This window comes from Vicugna pacos, chromosome 9 (assembly GCF_048564905.1).
Source record: "Vicugna pacos chromosome 9, VicPac4, whole genome shotgun sequence".
Lineage (NCBI taxonomy): Eukaryota > Metazoa > Chordata > Mammalia > Artiodactyla > Camelidae > Vicugna > Vicugna pacos.
The window spans coordinates 18,305,003-18,311,929 of record NC_132995.1 but is presented as its reverse complement, the minus strand read 5'-3'; the positions used below and the strand labels follow the sequence as shown (position 1 = coordinate 18,311,929).

The following is a 6,927-nucleotide window of genomic DNA, read 5'->3' as shown; positions in this document are numbered from 1 at the left end:
AGGGTTTTGTGAAGATTAATTACATGACTACAAGCACTGAGTGAGTGCTAGAGAAATGTCTTCCAACACTGTAATGTTTTACAGTCTGCAAGGGGCACTCACAATCATTGACCCATTTGGTCATTATAATTTATCTAAAGAACAAGCTCACCCCATCTTCTGCATCTTTCCCCCATCCCAGACAGAACCCAGAGACAAGGGAAGGATGGTGACTTGTTTAAAGCCTGAGAAAGGACATTAGAAACTAAATTTGGAGAAAACAAATTGCTCTGATTATGAAAATGAGAGGATTCTGAAGGAATTGTGGCAGAAACAGTCACTTTTGCCTAATGGTCCATCTGTCCCCTACATTTCCCAGCCCCCTTGTAGTTGAGTGGCCTTATAGCTAGTTAAAACCAATGAATCGGGAGTTAGAGAACATAGACACCTTTGGGGCACAAGATTTGGTGGCAGGCACAAGATTCTCCAGCACTCTCTTCTCCCATCACAAAAACTGGGGAGACCCTAGGTTGAGAAGGCAAAGCCTGGATTGCTGAGTTACCCCTAGAGGAAGGTCATCCTGAAGACCTACAGTGGCATTACAGGTATGAGAACTTCTGTTGCATTAATCCCTGATGTTCTGGACTTATTTGTCATTATAGCATATCTTAGTCTAACCTGACTAATATAAAGGGGTTTTGTTCCTGAAAGAAAAGAGCAAAGAACAGAGAAGGTGTCCAAGTCAATGGGACTGGCTGGAAGTCTCCTAAGAAAAATAATCATTTATAAAACTTTTAAGTTGTTTTGCATTGCTGTGATATAAATGTCCTCTATCTCCCCTTTTCTTTTTTTTTTATTTTATTCTGCCTTCTGTTTTATTTTTTAGCTTTTTGCACAGGAACAACAATGAAAGAAACAGACTGAACTCTACATTTAACACCAGAAGACAGCAGCATGGAATCCTGAAGCAGAAAGTTGGAGCTACACATACTTATGATAACTTAACAACACACTCTCTCCAGATATCTTAGAGGGCACATGAGACTTTCTATAGGTTATTCAAATCAATAGTAGTCAATCTGATTATATTTTAAGAGGTGGCATCTTCCTAGATCACAAAACCTGAGTTAGGAATGAATGGTATGGGATATCATCTCACATTTACAGCCGACAGCAAAACAAACAAGATTCAGACACACTGAGTAACTTTCCCAAAGTCACACAGGAAAGAATATGGTGAACCTGGGACCAAAACTCAGATCTTTTGCACCTAACCCAATAAAATGCACTGGTGTACATATGAAGTCCAATCTCAGTGGACCCAAGGTCAACAATGATCTCCATGGTGCTAAATCTGAAGGTAAATTCTCAGTCCTTACAGGTTTGACATATCTGCAGTGTTTGATGCCATTGCTGCAACTTTCAGTCTCCTTTGTCTTTGCTGAATCCTCTTCATTTTCTCAACCTCAATGGAAAAGGGGCTTCAGAGTCCAGTCCTTGGACCCTTTTCCTCACCTCTATAGATTCACTCTTTTGAGGGCTCTGTCAAGTTTCCCAGCTTTAAATCCCATCTAGATGCTGATAAACTCAACACATTTATAACTCCAGCCAGGACCTCTCCCTTGAATTTTTGAATCATACATCCAACCACTTAACCTGGCAGGCCACTTAGACCTCTAATGGCCATTCACACATTTCATGTCTCCCAGGCTGAGCTTCTGACTCCCTCTCTCACCCAACCCACACCTGCACAGATTTCTATATCTCAGTCAATTGCAGCTCCAACCGGCCCCCAAACCTGGAACCACCCCAACTGTTCTCTTTCTCTCTCACCCTTATCCAGCCCATAAGTAAACCCTGTTGTCTCTCCAGCTGCTCCAAAGAACACAACCACAGCCAGTGTGATCAAACCGTCATCCTTACTCATCTGTATTGTCGTAGCCTTTTAATTGGTCTCCATGAGTCACCCCCTTTGAGGCTTTGCTCAAACGTCACCTTCAATGGAAGCTTTCCTTAACCATCAAATTTAACATTAATCAACCCCCTTTCTGTTGACTCTCCATAGACCCTGTGCCCCAGCACTTAGAAACTTCTATCATGTCACATAGTTTATTTAATGATTTATTTTTAATGTTTTAGTGAATTATAGTTGGTTTACAATGTTGTGTCAATTTCTGGTGTATAGCTTAGTGATTAATTTACATACCTATATTCCTTTTTATATATTTTTTTCATTACAGGCCATTACAAGGTATTGAATGTAGTTCCCTGTTTTATACAGTAGGACCTTGTTGGTTATCTATTTTATATGCAGTAGTTAGTATCTACAAACCCTAAACTCCCAATTTATCTCTCTCCATCCCCTCTCCCCACCCTGGTAACCATAAGTTTGTTTTCCATGTCTGTGAGTCTGTCTCTGTTTTGTAAATAAGTTCACTTATGTCCTTTTTTTTTTTTAGATTCCACATATAAGTGATATCATATGGTATTTTTCTTTCTCTCTCTGGCTTACTTCACTTAGCATGACGATCTCCAGGTCCATCCATGTGGCTACAAGTGGCATTATTTTATTCTTTTTCATGACTGAGTAGTTTTCTGTTGTGTATATAGAACACAACTTCTTTATCCATTAACTATTTATTTATACTCTATTTCCTTCCTACTAGAATGTGAGCTTTAGAAGGGATTTTATTTACTACATCCCCAGGGCACAGAATGGAACATGGCACAGAGAAGTTGATCCATAACTTTTTGTTGAATGAGTGAATACACAGCCCTCAAGTATTCCCCAACCCTCCCCATGCTGCTCTCAACTTCTAGTTACTATCTGGTTGTTGAATTTCTTCTCATCAGGTTTTCCTCTCCACCCAGGTGTTTTGATCCAATGTCTTGGGTGCCTGACATCTACATCCACTTCCCTTCTTTGCTTCTCAAACAACCTTCCTAGCTCCTGTGAGAGCACATAGGACAGTCCCCTCTGCCCCTCATCAGACCCCAGGCCTTGGTATTCCTCCCCACCAACTCAGCAGGTTCATGCTCTGCTTCTCTGGAACTGAGATTGGAAACATCCTGGTCCAGTGATTTCTTTTTCTTTGTCACGAAATTTTTCTTGACTCTCTCCTGACTATATTGACCTCCCTCATTTCTGAATGATTTTAGGGCATGCAAACATACTATTATTTGCTAATAATAATAATAAACATTTACATGCTTAAGGGGATGCGGTAGAGCTCAGTGGTAGAGCACATGCTTAGCATGCATCAGGTCCTGGGTTCAATCCCCAGTACCTCCATTAAAAAAAATTACATGCTTAAATGTTTGTAAAAATAATATTAGGGAGATATTACTCATACCCATTTTACCAACAAGTAGCCAGAGATGTTAGGCTACTTATCCCATTACAAAGAGTAAAAATTCTAATGCAGGCAGGTCTAAACTCAAATCTTGTGCCCCGAGCTTCATCACACTCACTGTGAGAACCAAAGTTAAACTCTTGGTCATGTCTAATTATTTCCTGAAGTGGGATTCAAGTTTCCTAGTGGCTCATGTCCAAGAAACGTCATACTCCTGAACTGTTAGTCTGCGACCTCTATGGGGCCTGATACATGCATGTTTAATGGAGACTTTCTGCCAGATTCACTGGATTTGGTGGCCTTTGGTGGGGTAAGGGAGGGAACAGGACAACTCTATATTGCCTTTCAACAGCCATTATACAGAAAGAATGCCCTGGTGAGAAAGTGCCCCACACGGGAACCAGGCAATGAGCCCCTTGCCCTCTTTCCCTCCTGCACTTGGTGGAAACCAGAATGGCACAGACATGCTCATTATTATAGGAAGAAAAGAGACAGGAATGCCTGCTCATCTTCCAACCAAATGATTTTCTGCTCCTTAAGTGACATTTTCAAGCAGTATTATCATGAAGGTCTCAGGCACCTCTGGAAGTAGCCAATATAAATTCACCCATCCACCTACCATCCACTGCCCAGTGTTTGTTTATTGATGCCTACCTGTGTACTCAACCCCGGGGGAGATGCACAATTTCTTCTTTGTGGGGATTACAAAGAAGCTGGTGCAAGTGACAGGTCAAAGAGCAAGATAAGCTACTGCAGCCATGCACTGCACTTTACCGTTTATAAAGCATATTCTCCTGTAGCTCATCTTCAGCATAACCTGGTTGTAGACACTGTGCCAATGAAGAGCTCTCACCAAGATCGTAGAGTAGGTATGCAGATGGTTCAGTGTTCAGACTATATTTCCAGACTCCAAGTGCAGTGCTCTCTGCACCAGGCCACACTAGCCCATTCCATCCCCTAGTGCCCATGTAAGTGATAGCCTGGGGCAGTAGGTGGGGTCTGCTCTGATTTTCTTCATGAAAGCCCACACTCGACCACAGGCTGCTCATGTTGTCCCTTACCATCCAGGGCTGCCATCTGGCCTTGGACATGGCTATAATGCCTGGAAGATAGACACAACTGTGCGCACTTAGTTTGTGTCCCCAAGGAATGCCCAGCAAAGCTCTGGAGACTCAGCAATGCTCTCCCTTAGCCATACAGGCTTCCCTAGTTGCTCGAGTCCACACACAACTGGCTCACCTCTAAACCAGGTATACAGTAGGTGCTCAATAACCATCTACTGGATGAAAGAATACGGAGCACACGTGACTGCGGGTTGCAGCATCTCTTACGATCATTATCTCTATCCATACCTCCTCCCCTGTGTGACCTCGTGCCTCCTCTTGGGAACAAGAGGTGGTTCCAGCATGTTTGTGTCTTTGGGTGTTGGATGTCTTCCAGTGGCCAAGGGAACCAACCACAGACTCTTCAAACATCACATGCTGCTTCTCTAACTTCCAACTTTGCGGTAAAATGGAAAACTCTACACCCCCTTGTTGGCCAGGGTGCCAGCCCTTCCACCCCAGAGTGACCTCTCCATCTCTGACGTCAACTGTCAACATCCCAGACCGGGACCTGGGACTTTGCCACACGGGATGCTTATGGTTAGTGACTCTGCACAGTGCGGTTTGGGTGGATTTCATGCAATCTCTAAGAATTGCAAAGAGCTGTTCAGAGAGAGTAAAGAGCCTGCCCCCAGTCAGGGAGCCAGTCCAGACCCAGCCAAGAGAAAAGCTAAAAGAGTCACCACTCCCACTGCATGTTCTAACCACTAGACTGAGCTCCTGTTGCTTTATAAAAATGATTTGCTTTTAATTAAAATAGGAGCATAAATTATTTTTATCCCTGTATTATTGGGCGGTAAGTAAATTCACAGTAACTCACTGGATTTTTTAAAAATCTATTTTAAATATAAACACACTGCCATATTTTCTGTGGGTTTGAAAGCTTATGTTAAGTTTGCAAATAAGTCAACTCCATAAAGATAACATCTTTCCCTAAAAAAAATATGTGTTGCAATCTAATGGCATGCTATGGAAAATTAACATCTTATTAACAACGGACATGAACCGTCCCTCAGTTCAAAGAGTTCAGAAGAGATGTGGGTCCCTCACTAGCCCCGGAGGCCAGGATGACTGACAGGGCAGCCTCTAAACTGTCTCCCTGCGTGGGTGTTCTCTGCGGCCTTCACAGGACTGTGATGTTAGTTTGAGTCATGCCGAACTTTATTTTTGAACCTACCTCGTTACATGTCTGAGAGGTCCTGTATTCACAGAGGGACCTGGGTCACTTTGGTCCACCCTGAAAAGGCACCACATCAGACAGGACTGCGTGGACTTGAGCCCAGCTGTCCATCTGAGCACCCAGGATCCAGGTAAACCACTGTAAGGACATTAACAGCCAGAACTAGGACACTGACAGACCAGCCCTTGGTGATGGGGACAGAACACAGGACTTCTCACCCGTTCTGTGGAAAATAAAACCCAAGGCCACATAGGGCCAGATGTCACTTTTAGACATACTACGAGCTGCCCCTTGGCATCCACTCCTGCCCCCTCTACAGCTACCGCCCCCTAAAGACGGGTTGATCTGCCCAGCGGAGTAACCAAGAGCTGCAGCTCTTGACTGTGTGTCTCAATGACTAATGTTTTCAGCATCCTTCCTGGACCCGAGCCTTTGAGGGTTCAGCTGATGCCACACCCAAGCTCGCCTTGACCACGCTTCTCTCCCCTGCCTCCCTGGACCACTGGTCTTCAGAAATTTTTGCCAAAATAAAAAGTCCCCTGTAAATATGAAAAGGAAAAAGCTGTCAAAACCTGCATGAGTTGTTTAAATACCATGAATAAGACGCAGTAACAATAGGCACATCAATGAAGATGTGTTTCCTTCAGACTTGGCCAGGTGCCACCCAACGCGAGTCCCCCAGAAAACGCCACTCGGCAAGCGAGGGAGCTGGGCTCCCCCGCCCCCTTCGCATCGCCCCCTCCCCAGTAAAACATTTTTGACAAGCGACTCATCTAGAGCCATTTCCCACAGCTTTCCTTTCATTTGCATTCTCATTAGAATAATGTGATTTTGCAAAGTGGGAACGTATTTAAGTCCTCACCACTCAGAGAAAACGCTGAACCCCGGATTCCAGGTGCTCGTCTGCTCGTCCGGGGTGCAAGGCAGCTGAGAGGAGCCTGGCCCAGGCTGGACCCCCAGTGTCAGCCACCCTCAGGGCAGGCTCTGATTTCATAACAAATGATCGAGACCTTTTACAAAAATCTTCAGAATTGACCCAAACCAGAAAAGAGGTTTCCAAATGAAAGAAATGCCTTTTTTTTAAATTTTTATTATTAATGAGCCCTGGCATCAGAAAAAGGGAAAACAAAGTGATTTCACAGAGAATAGGAGAGCGTACATTTTGCTTTATCCTCTTCCTACTTTGTTTTCTTGCAAATATTGGCCCCTAATTTAAAATGTCCACATGCCAACTTTTAAAAGTGCTATAATGGAATTGTTTTCTCTAAGTCACCCCAGGGCACGACTCTCCAAACAACGCTCTTAGGGCACG

General features: G+C 43.8%; 1 long non-coding RNA gene across 1 annotated transcript; it reads left to right on the top strand.

Annotated features, from left to right (window-relative positions):
- Positions 1–6,133, top strand: LOC140698443 (uncharacterized). Its single transcript, XR_012076231.1, has 5 exons — positions 1–584; positions 866–1,339; positions 4,773–4,975; positions 5,647–5,745; positions 6,026–6,133. It is a non-coding gene; the product is annotated as an uncharacterized lncRNA (long non-coding RNA).
- The last annotated feature ends 794 nt before the right edge of the window (positions 6,134–6,927 follow it).